Here is an 8819-nt window from a genome sequence, read left to right as displayed (position 1 = left end):
ACCTGGAATACTCAAATTCATAGAGAAAGAAAGTAGAATAGTGGTTACCAGGGCCAGGGGAAGAGGATAGGGAGTTATTGTTTAATGGATACAGAGTTTCAGTTTGAGATAATGAAAAAATTTTTCCAAATTCGGATCACATTTGCACAACAATTTGATTATACTTAAGGCCATTGAATTGTGTATTTAAAAATAGTTAAAATGGTAACGTTTATTATGTATATTTTACCATGATAAAGAATAGATGGAAAAAAAGAGTAATCTCTAGCTACAGAGATGAAATATAGCATAGTGATAAAAATCACAGATTCTAGAGTTCCACCTCCTACAAATCCTGGCCCTGCCATTTACTAGCTGCATGACATTAACTTCTATATCCCTCAGTTTTCTCACTTGTAAAATAAACATAATAATAACACTATCTCACAGGATTGTTCAGAAGATGAAATTATTTCATATTTGTAAAACATTCAGAAAAATACCTGGCTATATAAGGGTTTATTAAATAAACATTATAATACTGTTATCTTGCTTTTAAGTTTCAATTTTTGGCAAAAAATTATAAGGCACGCCAAGAAACAAGAAAGTATGGCCCATTCACAGAAGAAATGAACAAAAACTATCTCTGAGAAAGCACAGACATCGGACTACCTAGTCAAACTGTCTTAAATATGCTCAAAGAGCTAAAGGAAACCATGGACAAAATGTGAGAGAAAATCAGGAAAATGATAATTGAATAGAAAATATCAATAAAAAATAGAAATTATATAAAGAAACCAGACAGAAATTTTGAACCTAAAAAGTAGAGTAACTGAAATAAAAATTTCTCTAGAGAATTTTAATAGCGTATTTGAGCATGGTGATAGAAAGATTAGCAAACATGATGATAGGTCCATTGAAATTATTCAGTCAAGGAATGCAGAAAAACAAACAGTGCCTAAGAGACCCATGGGATGCCATTAAGCAAACCAAATACACATACTGTGAATCCCAGAAGGAGAGGAGAGGACAAAGTGGTCAGAAAAAATATTTGAACAAATAATGGCTAAAAATTTCCTGAATTTGATTCTTAAAAATTAAAACATGAATCTAAACATTTAAGGAGCTCAATGAACTCCAAGAAGGATAAATGCAAAAAGAATCATGCCAGGACACATAATCAAATTATCAAAAGACAAAGATGGGGAAGCAACTCATCATGTACAAGTGATCTTTAATAAGACTGATGACAGGTTCCTCATTAGAAATCATGGAGGCCAGAAAGTAGTGGGGTAATATTTTTAATTTTTAAGATTATCTTGTTATTGTTTCTGTTTTGTCTTTTACAAGATGAAAATTTAATAAAAATTGGTCAGTGAGTATGTGTAATCCACAGGGCTATATAGCTACATGGGATTGTGATAGGAATTTAAAATAGAATAGATCCTGGAGTAAATGTTACATATTATCATCATCTGACTTGTCTTCTTCATTCAAAGATTCTTTAGCATATTTATCTGCTTATTCCCTTATACCTTTTGAAACAATGTCATGTCTTCCTTTAGTTAAACCACTAACCCAGCTGAGTTCTTAAGCTTTATCCTTAACTTCCTCATGTACTATGTAAATTACTTGAGCAACTTCTTTAACAGTGTCATAGCAGGTCATTGCTTTCATTGGAAGCTTTTCTATTTCTGTTTTACAGCTTGCCTGGCTTTGCCCATGGCACAGCCCCAATAACCATATAAAACACCTGATGAGTCAATCATGGAAAATTGTGCACTGTCATTCACACTGTAAGACCCTAACATGAAACTGAAGGCAAAAGATCTAACAGCACTGTAGAGTGTATATGCATGTATATACATGTCCACTGTGTTTGCAAGATGTTTTAGTGGAGTGTTATAGCAAAAGTTAGATTTAAAGTTGGAAACTTCTTCTCTTGCTATGTCTGCTAAAGAGCAAGCAACTGCCAACAAACCTGCTGCCAGCATTCCAACATTCCTATCCAATGTGCTGATCAACATTAATAAGTTGTTTGTTGGAAACTCCTTCACAAAGTTTTGAAAGCATTAATTTTTTTAGACCCCAAAAGCAATGCTATGTTTATATATTATTTCAATCACTATACTATTTCCCACAGCCTTCATAGCATATTCAACTTGAAAAGCTCTTTCACCAGAAGAGAATGTAGAGGGTGACAGGTCATACTTAGGGCCTGATGGGAGGTGATTGGATCATGAAGGTGGATTTCTCATGAATGGTTTAGCACCATCCCCTTGGTGCTGTTCTTGTGATAGTGGGTGAATTCTTGCAAAATTTGGTTGTTTGAAAGTATGTAGCACCTCCTCTCCCCTCTTGCTCTCTCTCGCTCCTGCTCAGGCCATGTGACATACCTACTCTTCCTTTGCCTCCTGTCATGATTGTAAGTTTCCTGAGGCCTCCCCAGAAACCAACCAGATGCCAGCATCCAATGCTTCCTTCACTCTCTGTCCCACAGGAGAGACTAGGCAATGTTACCCATTTTATAACTTCAGGTCAACATTGTATTAGAAATTCCTGACAATGCGCAAAAAAAAAAAAAAAAAAAATCAAGATATAAGAGTTGGGAAAAAGAAATTAGGCTATAATCATATTATAAATAATAGGTTTAATTATATAGAAAACATATAGAATTTAAAAATAGGAGAATTTAGAAATAGTAGAATTTAGCACAGTGCCTTGTTATAGAAGCAATTTATAATAGTTAATTTCATATTCATATACCAGCAGCAAGCAACTAGAAAACGTAATTTAAAAGAACATAAAATTTGAAATAGCATGAACTAATATTGAGTACAAAGGAACAAATACAGCCATGTGTTGCTTAATGATGGGAATACATTCTGAGAAATGGGTTGTTAGGTGATTCTGTCATTGTGGGAACATCATAGAGTATACTTACACAAACCTAGATGGTATAGCTTACCACACATCTAGGATAGATACTATACCCTAGGCTACAAACCTGTGTAGCATGTTACTGCACTGAATACTGTAGGCAATTATAACACAATGGTAAGTATTTGTATATCTAAACATATCTAAATATACTCTTAATTCAGCAATTTTAGGAATTCATCTCATAGAAATTCAGCTCATAGAAGTAACAGCATCAGTATAGAAGGAACACACATACACAAGGATACAAACCATTGGTTGTAGTTATTTAATACGAAAAGGAAAGAGTTTTAATGCCCATCAGTAATGGATATGATTGAATAATTGTGATATTTCTATTCAATGGAGCAGTGGACAGTGATTAAAAAGAAAGTGTCAAATCTACTGAATCTATCTGGAGGGATGTTCATGATATTGGTAAACTGGAAAGGCAAGTCTCAGTGTGAAGTGTGTAACACAATACTGTTTTTATAAGTTCAACCAAAAAACCACAGGGATATTGCTGGTATTTGATCATTTTTAAATCTAAGAAAATGGAAAGTTCATAAAATTCATTATAATATTTGAGAATGTTTATATGAGAAAGAGAATGTTGTAGGAAGGCTCATCCCAGGCTCTGAGCTATGGTTAGCCTACTGTGGTAGGTGAGAGTTCACACAGGGAAGATTTTTAATAGAGATGAGATCTTGCTATGTTGTCCAGGCTGGTCTCAAATTTATGAGCTCAAGTGATCCTCCCACCTCTGCCTCCCAAAGTGCTGGGATGAGAGGTGTGAGCCACCATGCCCAACTTAAGTATTATTTTTGACGCCAGTGAAAATTTTTAAAAGCTCCCACACTCCTAGGAAAGATTTACAGCCAGTATACAAGATCAACCACCAGAAATGATTTTAAATCTACTTAATCAGTCAACAACTCACCTCTGCAAGCATGCTTCTGGAAGCCATTCCAGCAGCGACGACCCCTTGCTTGTGAAAGCAAACCACCTGGGAATGGACTCCTTCAATGAACATACCACTGAGTGCCAACGAATCTACTAAAGTCTCACTCAATTAACTATGGTTCTTCAGCTGACATTGACCTACTCTGCCAGTCACCAAACTCCATGCTTCTGCAGAACCGTATTAAGATCAGTTCCCTGATCTGCTTAGAGAGACTGGGCCTGGTCAGCATAGCTCTCCCTTATATAACCAAGCAATAAATTCAGCTTTATTTTTTGTTTATTGTGATGGTCTGAATTGTGTTCCCCTGAAATTAATATGTTGAAGTTTTAACTCCTAGTACCTCAGAATGAGACTGTATTTGGGGATGAGGTTGTTAAAGAGGTGGTTAAGGTAAAACAAGGTCATGTCAGTGAGCCCTGATCCAATATGATTAATGATGTCCTTATAAGAAGAGGAGATTAGGACACAGATGCACACAGATAAAAGACTATGAGAAGACAGGAGGAAGATGGCCATCTACTATAGCAGGATGAGCCACAGACAAAACTCCTTAGATATTGGGTTAAAGAAGGAAGGAGCTTTATTCGGCCAGGAGCTTCCATAGACTTGCATCTTAAAAGCTGAGCTCCCCGAGAGAGAAATTCCTGCCCCTTTTAAGGGCTTACAACTCTAAGGGGGTCTATGTGAGGGTCGTGATCGATTGAGCAAGTATGGGGTACGGGACTGGGGCTGCATGCACTGGTAATCAAGACAGAACAGAACAGAACAGAAAATTTCGCAATGCTTCTTCACACAATGCCTGGAATCTATGGATAATACAAGCAGCTAGGTCAGAGGTTGATTTTTAACACCAGGATGGAGGTGCTGTGCTGGGCTATCTGACTATTGATCTTATTTTTGCCTTTCTGTAACTTTTGCTTCCTCTTTCTTTTTCTGAGGTATGACACAAGGAGAGAGGGGTGGTCTTCCTTACTTCAGGTCAAGGAGGAGGACCTCAGAGGAAACCAGCCCTGTCAGCACCTTGACCTTGAACTTCTAGCCTCCAGCACTGTGAGAAAATAAATTTCTGCTGTTTAAGCCACCCAGTCTGTGATATTTTGTTATGGCAGCCCTAGCAAATTAATGTAGTAATGTTTATTTTGGATATTGAGGTCTCTAGACACTAGAAATCAACATCAAAATTCTTACCGAATGAGGGTAATGACCCTGGACTTTGCCTGAGCACTTCTGTCTCCAAGTAACAGGCCTCAGTGCTGTGCTCGGGTTCCTGGCCCTCAGGTTAGTGGTTTTCACTTGGACCTCAGGGTGGGTGCAGAGGCAGGCCACATCCTTAGGGTAGGGGGTTTACCTATGGGGGCACCAATACATTCCTTAACATTTCTCGTAAGCTAATTTGAGTGGGTCTCTGCCATTTGCAGTTGAGAGTACTGACTGATTGAGACATTAGTACCTAGAAGTAGAGCGCTAGAAATGAAAGATCCTAAAATGTGAACTGTTGTGTCAAGGTGGGGTAGGAGGCAGTGAGGCTCTCTCCATCTCCCTCGATCCCTGGGTGGGAAGTGGGCAGTCTTTATGATATGGTAATGAAGCAGCTCATTAAGATGTTATTGTAGTTTCTTTGGGATTCAGACCTGTACCTACTAAGGTGGAAGCTTCAGGGAATCCAGCAGAACAAAGTTAGGCTACTCTGGTGTGAGAGGCAGTATCATATTGTGGTTTAAGAGCAAAGACTGAAATTGGACCACCTGGGTTCAAAGACCCTATCTCCTAGCTGTGTGACCTAAGGCAAGTTACTTAATCACAATTAAGCTTCCTCATCAGGGAAATGGGAATTAAAATAGTACCTAACTAACTGGATTATTGTGAGGATTAAGGGATTTAATATATATAAAGCACTTAGAATAGGCCTGGCACTTAGAAAGCATATGGACAGGTTAACTCCTGTTGTGTTGGTTACTTCTTGTGGCTCCTGCCAAGATCCTACTAGAAAGAGATGAGCCTTGGTCTTAGATAGCTGGGAACAGCATACAGCTTTGTTAAAACAGATAATGCTCCTCACTGCTCTCATGCACCATCTCAGCAGACAGCAATCCAAGACTGCTTAGGGTTCGGAATCACAAAACCAAATTCTCTGCTAAGGCTAAATTTGGTCTAAACAAAAGTAAGAGCAAGGCAAAATAGAATAGACATTAGACAGGGACCTGAAAGGATCCAGAAATGGGACTTTACATCCCACAGAGGAAACAGTTAAGGTGTTTCCATACAGTGACAGAGAATAGACCAGTGGCTGCCTAGGGAAAAGGTGGAGGAGGGGTGGATTTCAAAGGGTCACCCCTTTCGGGGTTGATGGAAATGTTTACCTTGATTGTGGTGATGGTTTCACAGGTGTATATATTTGACAAACTCATCAAATTGTATACCTTAAATATGTGCAGTTTCTTGTACTCGAATTATACTTTAGTAAAGGTATAAACAAGAGAGAGCAAGAGGTAGAAGCTGCAATATCTTCTGTGACCTATCCTTGGGAGTCACACACTCATCATTTCTGCAGCATTCTACTGGTTGCAGTGACCAACCCTGATACAACATGGGAGGGAAATACATGGTGGTTTGCACACAGGAGGTGAGCATTCATGGATCCATCTGGGGGATTTCTGGCCATCCCTCTATGTAGAGAGAACAAGATGTATAAGGCCTTGAGGTGGGCTGGCATTCCAGAAAGCCTTAACTGATTACTCACCTCTGCTGAAAAGTTGACTGTTACTTGGTGCAATGGCTTTTTTGTTTTTTGGTTTTGTTTGTTTGTTTGTTTTGTTTTTTTGAGACAGGGTCTTGCTCTGTTGCCTAGGCTGGAGTGCAGTGGCACCGTCAGTCTCGGCTCACTGCAACATCTGCCTTCCAGGCAGTCTCAAGCGATCCTCCCACTTCAGCCTTGGTGCAATGTATTTTAACATATCATCTGTCACATCTTCCAAAATTTGAGTCCCAGGTTCTCCAAAACCTCAATGGGTTAGTTAGACTAACCACTTTCAATGCCTAAGTCTTCTAATATGTCAAGTTCTCCTCTGACCTTACGCTTTGGTTTATGAAGAGTGAAATTATGAGAAGTGTCAGCATGTTTGCAAGTCAATGGGATGGAGTATGATTTAAGAAGCAAGAAAGAATCTTGTTTTTCTTAAATCTAAGAGCATAAATTTCTGTTCACTCTGCTTATCTCCAAGGCTGGTCCTGGCTGGAGATGGGGGAGAAAAAAGAGAAAGAGAAAAGCATGGAGCAGTTTCGGAATTTTAAGAAAATATTTGCATATTTTAAGAAATTTAACCTAATTTTTTTAACTTTTTACTTTAAAATGATTATAGATTCACAGGAAGTTGCCAAGATGGAACAGATGTGTACCCTGTACCCCGTTCCCCCTACTAGTAATTTTACATAATTTTAAAACAATAACAGAACCAGAGGATTGGTATTGGCAAAATCCACAGACCTCATTCAAATTTCACCAGCTTTGCATGTACTCATGTGTGTACGAGTGTTTGAAGTTCTAGATTTGAATAACCACCACCACTACTAAATCATATACCAAGATATATAAAGGGAAGTTTGAAACGCGGCATTTAAGAGAGAGAGAGAGTGAGAGCCATAAACTGCTTATGTTTAAGAGTCTCAGGATACTGTGGAAATTGGCTAATCTAAACAAACAATCGATGTACTGATATGGCGAACTGCTTGTGGTGAATAGTGGAGTGAGATATTCCTATTGAGGGATCCCATGAGATAAGAAAATAACTTATATTTTCTTATAAATAAGACTCTAGGTTAGACCTTGTCTGCCTGAAGAATATCAGAAAACTAGACAACGACTTGAATGCTTGTACCTGGGGTATAGCCAGGCAGGTGTAAGCCGGAGCGTGTGGAGGGAGGCAGCTAATAGATTGCAGAGCTCTTCTCCACTGTGGCCAGCCAGGTTGCAGGATTTCTGAGTAAGGGTGCTGTGAGTTTTTGGGGCAGGGCAATTCTTTGTTGGGTATGTCTTTACATAGTGCCCAGACCTTTAGCATTCTGATGGCACCCTGGGTAGCTGGCACTATGGCAACTGTTCATCCAACAAATTTCCAAAAGCATCTAAGGGATGTGAAAACACCCTCAATCAAAAACCACAAACCCCTTCTTGTTCTTGAGGAAAAATATTCCCTCCCTAGACTTCCTCGGTTCCTGTTTCCACTCACAGCTTCCACTCACTTTTCTTTTCCCCGCCAAGGGACTGCCGATCTTGGAGGATCTGAATTTTAAAGTTATTTTGTGTAATTCTTTTGTTATGGAAGGCGACAATTGCTTATGCACAGCTGCCTTCATCTTAGCTGACCTGAATGGGCCTTAGCTGCCATGAATGGGCCTGAGCCCAGACCATCAAAAGCTGCCATTACTTAAAGGAGGGAAGGCGGGGTAGCATTCTATTACATCTGCAATTAAAAACGAAGGTTACCTGTTATAGAAAGACTTTGGGACCCCTTGGTTGGGACTTTATTCAAAGCATTTTAATAATACTCAAAGAAGACTGACTTATTTAATTGCTAGCAACTCTCATTTTAACATTGACTTCGGAACTTCAAGGAGGTTTTAAAAAATTGAATTTTAATTTTTAATTTTTGTGGGTATATAGCAGGTGTATATATTTATGGAGTACGTGAGATACTTTGATACAGGTATACAATGTGTAATAATCACTCATGATAAATGGGGTATCCATCCCCTCAAGCATTTATCCTTTGTGTTACAAGCAATCCAATTTCACTCTTCTGGTTATTTTAAAACCTACAACTAAATTATTATTGACTATAGGCACCCCAATGCGCTATCAAATACTAGGTCTTATTCGTTCTTTCTAACTATAATTGTACCCATTAACCATCTCCACTTCCCCCCAACCCTCTCACTACTCTTCTCAGCCTCTGGTAAC

General features: G+C 38.7%; 1 pseudogene; it reads right to left on the bottom strand.

The window, feature by feature from the left end:
- Positions 1-1437: 1437 nt before the first annotated feature.
- Positions 1438-8215, bottom strand: LOC108520156 (proteasome subunit alpha type-3 pseudogene; annotated as a pseudogene).
- Positions 8216-8819: the final 604 nt, after the last annotated feature.

This window comes from Rhinopithecus bieti, unplaced genomic scaffold (assembly GCF_001698545.2).
Source record: "Rhinopithecus bieti isolate Rb0 unplaced genomic scaffold, ASM169854v2 scaffold_50364, whole genome shotgun sequence".
Taxonomy (NCBI): Eukaryota; Metazoa; Chordata; class Mammalia; order Primates; family Cercopithecidae; genus Rhinopithecus; species Rhinopithecus bieti.
This window is presented reverse-complemented; position numbering and strand designations above follow the sequence as displayed.